General features: G+C 42.2%; 1 pseudogene; it reads left to right on the top strand.

Moving 5' to 3' along the window:
• Window positions 1-1,603, top strand: LOC115191529 (gastrula zinc finger protein XlCGF57.1-like; annotated as a pseudogene).
• The last annotated feature ends 9,793 nt before the right edge of the window (window positions 1,604-11,396 follow it).

Here is an 11,396-nt window from a genome sequence, read left to right as displayed (position 1 = left end):
GTGTATAAAGGCTATATAGGTAACCTATGTATCAAGGCTGTATAGATAACTCTATACAACTCCTCTCTCCTCCCCTCCAGACTGCCTGCAGCTCTCTCTCACTGTCTTTGAAGAGGAGGTTTCCCCTGAGCAGCAGCACTGTGAGCAGGAGTGGAGCCCCAGGCTGGGGCAAGAGGACCAGAGCTTCCACAGATTAAAAAGGAACAGGAGGAACTCAGGACCAGTCAGGCAGAAGAGCAGCTTCAAGGGCTCACCCTTTCGTGTGTGAAAAGTGAATGTAATCAAGAAGATCTACTTTGGTCTTTGACTCTTCCCCAAACCCAGACTGTGGAGCACAGAGAAAGTGACCCTAAACCAATGGATCTCCAACTCTGTCACGGTGGGAAACCCTGCACCTGCCCTGTTTGTGGCAAGACCATCAAATACAAAGGAGATCTGTCCAGGCACATGAGGATTCAACATGGTGAGAAACCATTTAGCTGTGGTGACTGTGGGAAAAGCTTCAGTCTCAAAGGTAACCTAATTAGGCATAAATTGACTCACACAAAGGATAAACCATTTACTTGTAACCTCTGCGATAAAAGCTTCAGACACAAGAAGACCCTAACTGAACATACACAGATTCACACCAGAGAGAAACTTTTTATCAGTGGTGACTGTAGGAAAAGCTTTAATCGCATGGAGACGCTAACCAGGCATACATTGACCCACACCGGAGAGAAACCTTTTAGCTGTGGTGACTGTGGCAAAAGCTTCAGTCTCAAGAATAACCTAATCAAACATAAAGTCACTCACACAGGAGAGAAATAATTTAGCTGTGGTGACTGTGGGAAAAGTTTCAATCAGAAGGGGCATCTGAACGTGCACGTACTGACACACACAGGAGAGAAACCATTTAGTTGTGGTGACTGTGGGAAAGGTTTCAAGCAGAAGGTGCACCTGAACTTGCATATACTGGCTCACACAGGAGAGAAACCATTTAGCTGTAATGTTTGCGATAAAACCTTCAGATACAAGGGCACCCTAACCGAACATATACGGACTCACACAGGAGAGAAACCATTTAACTGTGGTGACTGTGGAAAAAACTTCATTCAAAAATGGAACCTAACTGAACATATAAGGACTCACACAGGAGAGAAACCATTTAACTGTGGTGACTGTGGAAAAAGCTTCATTCAAAAATGGAACCTAACTGAACATATAAGGACTCACACAGGAGAGAAACCATTTAACTGTGGTGACTGTGGAAAAAGCTTCATTCAAAAATGGAACCTAACTGAACATATAAGGACTCACACAGGAGAGAAACCATTTAACTGTGGTGACTGTGGAAAAAGCTTCATTCAAAAATGGAACCTAACTGAACATATAAGGACTCACACAGGAGAGAAATCATTTAGCTGTGGGGACTGTGGGAAAAGTTTCAGTCGCAAGCAGACTCTGACTGAGCATATACTGACTCACACAGGAGGTAAACAACATGGCTGCTCAGTTTGTGGTAAAAGTTTCACTCATAAGACTAATCTGCTGAGGCATGTGGATAAAATCCATAAAGAAAGATATCAGGAAAAAAACTGATAGAAGAAATTACATTTGGACAAAGAGGATCTACAGTCAGATGATTGGAATACAAATGCAGCATGTGGACAACACTCTTTGGAAAAGAAAAGCAACTCTGGATCAAGTTATGTTTAAAAAAAAATTATATTTAAACAAAGTTTGATTAATTTCAATTGATGATGTAATGGTCAAACATTATAATGGGAATCTCCCAGGTTTGCGGTTCAAAGTCTGGTGATGTTTACACTCATTACAAACATGAATATCTGGTCGTTTGTGTTGAAATGTCTCTCATGGTGATGAGAGAATGGTCAGACTGACTAATGTTATTTATACATTAATAATATACAATCCAGACAAAATCTTCCATATGTCCAAGAGTTTTTTAAAATTAGTTTTGACATAATGCTGGCACCCCGCCTCTGTTTTGCTAAAAAGCTGAGGGATGGGCCAGGAGAAATGTAACCACTCTTAAATTCATAGACAGAGCAATGGATGCAAGGACTGACCATACATATTTTCGAAATGTATAGTTTTAACCATGTTTTGAGGCTATTGGCGTAAAACAAGTTTTATTCTTCAAGAATCAATTGGTATATATTATTAATTGCTAAGTCCAAAAATTGATGTAGGAATTAAGGATTCTAGTTTTAAATTTGTATAGAGTAATGATATACAGTCAACTCCTGAGAATTGATTCTCCCAGATCATCCTATACTTAAGATAAGTATAGGATGTTTATCTACAGTCGTGGCCAAAAGTTTTGAGAATGACACAAATATTAATTTTCACAAAGTCTGCTGCCTCAGTTTGTATGATGGCAATTTGCATATACTCCAGAGTGTTATGAAGAGTGATCAGATGAATTTCAATTAATTGCAAAATCCCTCTTTGCCATGCAAATGAACTGAATCCCCCAAAAACATTTCCACTGCATTTCAGCCCTGCCACAAAAGGACCAGCTGACATCATGTCAGTTATTCTCTCGTTAACAAAGGTTTGAGTGTTGACGAGGACAAGGCCGGAGATCACTCTGTCATACTGATTGAGTTCGAATAACAGACTGGAAGCTTCAAAAGGAGGGTGGTGCTTGGAATCATTGTTCTTCCTCTGTCAACCATGGTTACCTGCAAGGAAACACATGCCGTCATCATTGCTTTGCACAAAAAGGGCTTCACAGGCAAGGATATTGCTGCCAGTAAGATTGCACCTAAATCAACCATTTATCGGATAATCAAGAACTTCAAGGAGAGCGGTTGAATTGTTGTGAAGAAGGCTTCAGGGCGCCCAAGAAAGTTCAGCCAGCACCAGGACCGTCTCCTAAAGTTGATTCAGCTGCGGGATCGGGGCACCACCAGTACAGAGCTTGCTCAGGAATGGCAGCAGGCAGGTGTGAGTGCATCTGCATGCACAGTGAGGCAAAGACTTTTGGAGGAGGGCCTGGTGTCAAGAAGGGCAGCAAAGAAGCCACTTCTCTCCAGGAAAAACATCAGGGGCAGACTGATATTCTGCAAAAGGTACAGGGATTGGACTGCTGAGGACTGGGGTAAAGTCATTTTCTCTGATGAATCCCCTTTCTGATTGTTTGGGGCATCCGGAAAAAAGCTTGTCCGGAGAAGACAAGGTGAGCGCTACCAATCAGTCCTGTGTCATGCCAACAGTAAAGCATCCTGAGACCATTCATGTTTGGGGTTGCTTCTCAGCCAAGGGAGTGGGCTCACTCACAATTTTGCCTAAGAACACAGCCATGAATAAAGAATGGTACCAACACATCCTCCGAGAACAACTTCTCCAATCCATCCAGGAACAGTTGGGTGACGAACAATGCCTTTTCCAGCATGATGGAGCACCTTGCAATAAGGCAAAAGTGATAACTAACATCGATATTTTGGGTCCATAGCCAGGAAACTCCCCATACCTTAATCCCATTGAGAACTTGTGGTCAATCCTCAAGAGGCGGGTGGACAAACAAAAACCCATAAATTCTGACAAACTCCAAGCATTGATTATGCAAGAATGGGCTGCCATCAGTCAGGATGTGGCCCAAAGTTAATTGACAGCATGCCAGGGCGGATTGCAGAGGTCTTGAAAAAGAAGGGTCAACACTGCAAATATTGACTCTGCATCAACTTCATATAATTGTCAATAAAAGCCTTTGACACTTATGAAATGCTTGTAATTATACTTCAGTATTCCATAGTAACATCTGACAAAAATATCTAAAGACACTGAAGCAGCAAACTTTGTGAAAATGTATATTTGTGTCATTCTCAAAACTTTTGGCCACGACTGTACATGTAGTTATTGCGTTTCCCTTTACTACTGGCCTGTGTAGGCTGTCTTGCACAATAGTAAACCCCCATCCAGCTGATGGCGCTGTTGTGTGTTTCTGGGCTTGCCACCCACTAGAACCAAGGAGTTCTCTAAAACCTAACTCTCATTTGATTGAAAATAGCTAAACTACAGTTGTTGCGTGTGTTGTTAAATGAGCGCTTAACGGTGGGGCAGTTGAGAAAATGGTAGCTGAGTACGAGGAGGAGAATTATCGGCTACGGAAACTGCTGGTCTCCTGGTCACGCCGGAGATAAAACTATGTAGAATAGGTATGTATGTAGATCTGCTGATAACTAGCTATCGTTCTACTCAATTAATTAAATGTTTAGGCTACCAGTGATCACCATTTCAACAAACTTTTCACCATACATGGATAAAAACAATGGCCGTGTTCGAGAGTATCAAAACCGAGATGTAACATGGGTAAATTGTGACTGACTGATCTAAAAATAATAATGAGTTGTTATTTTTGATGCAAGGTGATTTGTAGGTCAGTCAGTCGGCAGTCGCCTGCACTGTCGGCTGCAATGTCGAACAAGCCTAGTGTCACGAAAACCTAACCGAAACTACATGCCCCACATTCTGGTCATGACAAGAGAAAAAAAAACAGTTGGGGGAGGTTCTCTTCTGCACTGTTGAACCAATCCAGTAAATGTGGAGTTAAGAGGAAATGTCGCCCATAGAGATGGAAAGAGGCCTCATCATTGTATCTGTGCCATTAAGGCTTCTGTGACAGCATGGACATCGCCATTGAGGCTATCACATTTTGAAGTAGTCCATTTTCTTTTTCATGATTGGCCAATATATGGCTAAGGGCTGTGTCCAGGCACTCCGCGTTGCGTTGTGCATAAGAACAGCCCTAAGCCGTGGTATATTGGCCATATACCATACCTCCTCGGGCCTTATTGCTTAAGTATACCACTCAGCCAGTGGAGGCTCCTCAGAGAATATAAATTGTAAACCAGTTAAAAAGTTATACTTTTTAGATAAAACTATACTAAATATATTCACGTCACTAAATAATTTAATAAAACAATGTTTTGCAAGGTCTACAGTAGCCTCAACAGCACTCTCTAGGGTAGCACCATGGTGTAGCCAGAAGACAGCTAGCTTCCGTCCTCCTCTTAGTACATTGACTTCAATACAAAACCTAGGAGGCTCTTTGTTCTCACCCCCTTCCATAGGCTTACATAGTAATTACGACAACTTCCGGAGGACGTCCTTCAACCTATCAGAGCTCTTGCAGCATGAACTGACATGTTTTCCACCCAATCAAATGATCAGAGAATGAATTTAGTACTGAAAGCATAAGCTACAGCTGGCTAGCACTGCAGTGCATAAAATGTGGTGAGTAGTTGACTCAAAGAGAGAGAAAGACAATAGTTGAACAGTTTTCAACAAATAATTTCTTCAAAAATGAAGGAGGTAAGAGAGAGAGAGAGAGAGTCTTTTTTTCACTTTCAGTTTCACTTAGCTAGCAAATGCAGCTGGCTAGTTTAGCCTACTCAAACACCCGGCTGAAACAGAGGTATGCTATGTTAGCTAGCTGGCTATGACTATCCAACACAACACTGGAACTCTTCCAAGTCTAGGTAAGCTTTTGGCTTTATTCATTTATGCTTACTGACTACAACCTAATGTTCCTGCATGATTGTAGCGGGTTTACTAATGCATTAGTTCTATTAGCTATGTTGACTAGGACGTTACTTTAACTAATATGGAGACAACGATGTAGGCTGTGTGTAGCGGTTATGACATGGTTTAGCTCGTAATTTTTTTTTGCCTGGTCACATACAGCTGATGTGTTGTGCAAGTCCACAAACAAAGGGAACGGTGAGAGGAGGAGAGTGCATAGAGGCGAGAAGGAATACAACGTGGCTGCTATGAAAGTGAACTGTGTTTGCGTGTGATCAAGGGTGTATTCATTCCGCCGATTCTGTTGAAAAACATTTCTTAAATGGAAGCAAACGAAATGGGGATAAAAATACCTGAATTTGTCCAATAGAAACTCTCGTTTGCAATTTTTTATTTTATTTCACCTTTATTTAACTAGGCAAGTCACTGTCTGTCACCTCAAATTGTTCTCTCGACCTGTGTGCAACTACGTTGTAAACTTTCATTCATAGGCTAGGTTGTAGAAACCTCATGATGGGTATAGGGAACATTTGAGAATCATGTAGTAGCCTAAACCTATTGATGTTAGGTTGAACTGGGTGAATGGAATATGAATGACAGTCATCCAATACGCTGTAATAGAAAAAAAAAATAGTCCTCCCTCATCAAACTGCACTGACCGCCACTACACAGCCCATTACGCAGCTCCTCAGATTTGTTTACATAAGACAACACATCGCCAGTGTTGTGTTGCAGTAGCTGGCTCTTAGGCTCTAAGCCCTTTCTGGAGTGGTCACTTGCTGATGTGTTTGATACAGTGCAGGCTGTTGAGGGGAGGATGGCTCATAATAATGTCTGGAATGGAGATGAATGGCTGTAATTGAGTAGAATGGCTGTAATGGAGTAGAATGGAGTAGAATGGATGTAATGGAGTAGAATGGCTGGAATGGAGTAGAATGGAGTAGAATGGCTGGAATGGAGTAGAATGGCTGGAATGGAGTCAATGGAATGGTATCAAACGAATGGTATCAAACACATGAACGTGTTTGATACCATTCTGGACATTATTATGAGCCGTCCTCCCCTCACATCCTCCACTGGTTTGATACTCATGCATTGCCACTGATCGTGGACTTCAGGAGACAGCAGAGGGAGCATGCCACCGTCCACATCGACGGGGCCACAGTGGAGAAGGTGAAAAGATTCAAGTTCATCGGCATACACATCACTGACAATCAAATGGTCCACCCAAACAGACAGGCTGAAGAAATTCAGCTTTGCCCCTAAGACCAACACAAACTTTTACAGATGCACCATTGAGAGCAACCTTTCAGGCTGTATCACAGCCTGGTACTGCAACTACTCCTTCCGCAACCGCATTGCTCTCCAAAGGGTGGTGCGGTCTGCCCAACGCAGAAGGCAAGGAAGATCATCAATAACCTTAGCCACCAGAGTCACGGCCTGTTCACCCCGTTACCATCCAGAGGGCGAGGTCAGTACAGGTGAATCAAAGCTGGAACCTAGAGACTGAAAATCAGCATCTATCTCAAGGCCATCAGACTGTTAAATAGTCACCACTAGCTGGCCCCCGCACAGACCCCTGCCCTAAACTTTAGTCACGGTCACTAGCCGACTACCACCCGGTTACTGTTCCATGAACCTTAGCGGCTGGCCTATGTACATAGTCATGGAAAACTGGTCACTTTAATTATGTTTACATACTGTTTTACACACTTCATATGTGAGAGAGAGGGGGGAGAAGTGAGAGAGAAAGGAATGAAGAAAGAGAGGATGAGGGAGAAGATAAAGAGAGCAGAGACGGGGAAAGATTGTGAGAGAGGGGTAGAGAGAGAGGGGATAGGATGAGGGGGAAGAGAGGGCTGGAGGGAAAGAGAGAAGGGAGGGAGAGGGAAAAGAGAATGGTGTACCTGGTTGAAGGAAGCGTATTTTGACAGTCATCAAATTAGGTTATGAAAAGAGGAGTGAGAGGAGGATAAAAAGGGAAGGAATAAGAAGGTAGTGTAATTATGAAAGCCCTCTCTCCATCCCTCTCTCTCTCTCCCTTACATTTCGCTCTTTCCCTCGCCCTCCCTATTTCTCTCTCCCTCTTTCTCTCGTCCTCCCTCCCTCTTTCTCTCTCTCTCCTTTCACTGTTCTCCAGACATTTATGAGAGCATGCCAAGGTCTCAGGCACATTTTTATCTGAGTGCACGCACACATGCACAATTAAATGACTGCTACTATACTACACATTACAGTACACCGCACTTACTTGTGTAGTGGTTCTACACCATCATCTAGTGGTCACTCAGTGCTTTTGCGGCACTGATAATGTAAGTTGTGCAATAGTTCTGAATGTAGAAGCAGGTCAAGACCAGTTTTATTAAAAGGAGCAATTTGTTTTTGGTACATCTTTTTTTTCTTTCTTTTAAATGAATTATATACCCAATGAAAAATCGAACTTATAAATGCCTCATGAGCTTAGTTCAACTGTCGTACCCTAACCTAACATAGCAGGCCTAAAAGAAATTGGTCCTGACAAGAAGAATGGAGTGTTGTAATTCCATGAAGAGGGCCAAAGGATTATTACCACTACCTCATTGCTAGATGAGATGACAGCCACAGAGAATACTGGAATGGACTTAAACAAGGCTTACAGAGACTTGCAACACCTTATGGAGAAAGATACAAAACTTGACCTCAATTCTATTACCTTGTCTGACTATTGGAGGAAAGGCCTAATCCCCAGAGGACTCCGTATTATGAAGTTTCCAGCTACTGGAGTACAAGGTAAAACTGAATTTAGAGATAAATGGGAGGCTATTCTCAACAAGTGTTCTTTTGACCTAATGCTACTTCTAATAGAAGAATCTAAAAAGGACAGACAAGTAGTCCAAACAGAAATTGAAGAAGTAAAAAAGAAAATCACAGAACACAGTGACAATTCCAACAAAGCACAATGTGATGAGATCTTGAAAGAGAAAGTAGACACATTCACTCTGAAGTTGAAGCAAGACAAGCTAAGAAAATTTAGAAGAGATGAAGTAGACTATAGAGATGGCAAGGTCTTTGCCTGGAGAAAAGCAACGCGCAAGAATTCAGAATCACATCTGCAGAGGAGGAAGCCTAGATCTGTCTCTTTCAACCTTACAAGCAGTGACGATGAGGATCACCCCAGACACTCAGAGGCCAGCTCCTCCCAAGATGTTTTAGATCAGGAAGAGGAGTCACGCAGGTACCTCAACAGGAGAGGGAGAGGACGCGGAAGCGGCCAACACGGAGGGGGAGGAAGAAATCAAGACTATCCAACCACACGGAGCAGGACCAGAACAAGGCTGTGATCAACATTTCTGGAGAACCCCTTTCTGATGATTGCGTAAGGGTATTGTCTAAAGGACTGCCCTTTGCCCCCACATACTCAACTAATGAATTTAATACAAAGATTGACCTATTTCGTTTCTACAGGAATCTACATCTGAAGGCCTGGTATAAGCAAAACATCTCTCCAACTACAGACGCTAGTGTCTCAGGTCAGGCAGTTTCTGTTCCCTCAAAAACACCTTTTAAGCCCAAGTCCACCTTTTGTCCCATTGTCCAGAATGCCACACTAAATACATTTGCCAAGAAGGTGAATTTTGATGTGGAGAATCTGTTTAAGGGTAAAATTGACTCCAACCAATCACGACGTAACCTTTCTAAGACAGAGAGGGATGCAGTTGAATCATTGTCCAAAAATGAACGGGTTGTGGTTAAAAAAGCAGACAAAGGTGGCGCTACAGTAGTGTGGAGTAAAGACAAATATGTGACAGAAGCCTACCGTCAATTAGACGATGATGAATTCTACCAATCTCTTACCTTCAACCCTACAGAGGACCTAAAAATTGAGTTGAAAGGGATCCTCACAGAAGCTAAGGGGAATGGCTACATTTCAGACAATGAGTTCAAATTTCTTTTCAATGACAGTCCACGTATGGCTTCTTTTTACCTTCTTCCAAAAGTCCACAAAAATCTTGAAAATCCCCCAGGCAGACCAGTGGTAATGAAAGTCTGACAGAACCCATCTCTAAGTACATTGATTACTTTATTAAGCCTTTTCTGCCGTCACTCCCAGCCTATCTTCAAGATACCACAGATGTGTTGAACAAAATTAAGGAATTGAATAATATAGGTACAGCTTCCTTTTTAGTCACCATGGATGTGGAGTCTCTACACCACCATTGAACATGAACAAGGTTTGGCAGCTATGCACCATTTCTTGAGTACCTGACCTGAAACTGAGATGCCTCCTACAGAATTCATTGTCTCACTGACTGAATGGACTCTTAATCATAACATCTTTATCTTTCAGGACCGTATTTTTAAACAGGTCAAAGGATGTGCCATGGGAGCTTGCTACAGCCCTTCCTACGCTGGTTTGTACTTGGGAAAATGACTTCATTTTGGATCCTTCTAATAACCATTTCTTTGACCGGATTATATGGTGGGGACGCTATATTGATGATGTTTTCCTTTTTTGGTCCGGCTCAGAAGATGAACTTATTTCCTTCCACCAATACCTTAACAGCCTTAACCCTAACATCAAACTAACTATGGAGTACAACAAGGATAACATTCATTTTTTGGACCTCGACATCAGTAAAAATGACAAAGGTTGTTTGCACACATCAATCTTTAGGAAGCCTACAGATGGGAATACCATTCTGAGGGCAGACAGCTTTCACCCCAAAAGGCTAAAAGAGAATATTCCATATGGCCAATTCCAAAGAGTCCGCAGAATTTGCGATCAGGAAACAGACTATAGTGTCAAATCTGCTGAATTGGAGAATCGTTTCTTGAATCGGGGCTACAGCGTTCAGGTCCTGAAAGATGCAGGTATAAGGGCTGGATTACTTGACAGAGAGAACTTGTTGCGAAGGGGAGTGCCTCGTGATGCATCAGAGACTGTATTTTGTTACAAAATACAGCACTGAAGCAGAGAACATTAAAAGAATCATTAAAAATAATTGGGGAATCATCCAAAGTGATACGCTACTACGCCAAGTCTTTCCTGAGCCACCTTAATAAGCTTTAAGAGATGTCCTACCCTAAAGGACAAATTAGTCCACAGTTATCTTCCGGGTGACTCTCAAAAAACTTGGCTTGGCCACAAACCCAAGGGCTCTTTTAAATGTAACCAGTGCAACCATTGCAGAAATATTGCGCAGAAAAAGTATTTTGTCGATACAGCTTCCAAAATGGAGTATTACGTCAAGCATTTCATTAATTGCAAAACCACTCATGTCATCTATAGATTGGAATGTCCACAGTGCAAGGTGTTCTACATTGGACGGACAAAGAGACGCCTTCAAGATCGCCTAGCGGAACACAAGTACGCCATACGGGTAGGCAATGAAGACTACCCCATGGCAAGGCACTACAAGTCCTTACACCATGGCAACCCTGCCTCCCTACAAGCTATGGGTATTGATCATATCCCGGCCTCTATTAGAAAAGGGGACCGTCTTAAACAGTTAAACCAAAGGGAACGTTTTTGGATTTACAAACTACAGGCCACTAAATACCCGGGTTTAAATGAAGATATGGATTTCTCACCCTTCCTGTAGGGTTGTGATGGGTCCATTTGCTGTCATCTAGTGGACATTTTGCTCAATTGCCCTCAGCTATGTTTAGACTCTTGTTGTTCATGTTTTGCTGTGTTCTAGTGTACTATGGAATATATTGCTTTCTTATTCTTGACACTTCTCCCAGCCATATTTAAGGTTAGAACTACCTTTCTAAGTGTTCTGATACTTCTAGCTTGGAGTTAAATTTTTATGATAACATAGCTACAGTATTTAACTTTAAAGTGTGTATAGTATTGCTTACTAGGTGTGTCCAATCAATTT

Source organism: Salmo trutta, chromosome 4 (assembly GCF_901001165.1).
Source record: "Salmo trutta chromosome 4, fSalTru1.1, whole genome shotgun sequence".
In the NCBI taxonomy this organism is placed as follows: domain Eukaryota; kingdom Metazoa; phylum Chordata; class Actinopteri; order Salmoniformes; family Salmonidae; genus Salmo; species Salmo trutta.
Note: the sequence above shows the minus strand (reverse complement) of the source record. Positions and strands in the feature narration are given on the sequence as shown.